The sequence below is a fragment of the Myodes glareolus genome, chromosome 13, assembly GCF_982192425.1.
Source record: "Myodes glareolus chromosome 13, mMyoGla1.1, whole genome shotgun sequence".
Taxonomy (NCBI): domain Eukaryota; kingdom Metazoa; phylum Chordata; class Mammalia; order Rodentia; family Cricetidae; genus Myodes; species Myodes glareolus.
In genome coordinates, this window is record NC_142038.1 from 11,132,193 (window position 1) to 11,133,024 (window position 832).

The window sequence follows — 832 nt, forward strand, 5'->3', positions numbered from 1 at the left end:
GAGACAGTCCTTCCCCACCCGCATCCTGCCAGAAGCCATCGGTTGTGGAGAGCTACACTTCAGCATCCTTACCACATTTTTAAGAGTTCTCTTCGATGGCTGTGTGTCTAGGCTGTTATTTTGTGGGGATGGGGTGAGGGTATGGGTTGTCGTAGAAGCTTTCTATATCCCTCTTTCTCACCTGTTAGTCCATAGTCATCAATATCACTGCAAGGGGCTGAAGAGATGGCTCGGAGATTAAGAGCACTGGTTGCCCTTCCAGAGAGCCTGAATTCAATTCCCAGCAACCACATGGTGGCTCACAACCATCTATAATGAGATCAGGTGCCCTCTTCTGGTGTGCAGACATACATGCAGGCAGACCACGGTATACATAATAAATAAATAAATAAATAAATCTTTAAAAAAAAAATGCCACTGCAAGAGCTTGCTTCCGCAACACATGTACTAGAATTGGAGCGATACGGAGAAGTTTAGCATGGCCTTTGTACAAGGTTTTAATTACATTTAAAAGATTTTTTTTTTTGGTTATGAATTCTCTCATTATTGGTAATGTTCTCTTGCTTTTAACCCCTTCTCTTCAGGGCATTTTTCTCTCACCCCCCCCTTTCCTATAGTGAGATAAAACAGGATCTCACTATGTTAATATATCCCTGATTGATTGGCATGGAGCTTCCTGTATAGGCCAGCATAACCTTGAATTTACAGAGATTGCCTGCCTCTGCCTCCTGAGTGCTGGGATTAAGGACCTAGTAACCATGCCTGGCCTTTCTTTCTTTTATTTATATGCCCTTCTTTGTTTTCTTTTCCCTCTACTTCTGTGACGCGCTCC

At 43.1% G+C, this 832-nt stretch overlaps 1 non-coding gene across 1 annotated transcript; it reads left to right on the forward strand.

Moving 5' to 3' along the window:
- Positions 1 to 423: 423 nt before the first annotated feature.
- On the forward strand, positions 424 to 526 carry LOC125390671 (U6 spliceosomal RNA). The gene has a single exon (XR_014996964.2). It is a non-coding gene; the product is annotated as a U6 spliceosomal RNA (small nuclear RNA).
- Positions 527 to 832: the final 306 nt, after the last annotated feature.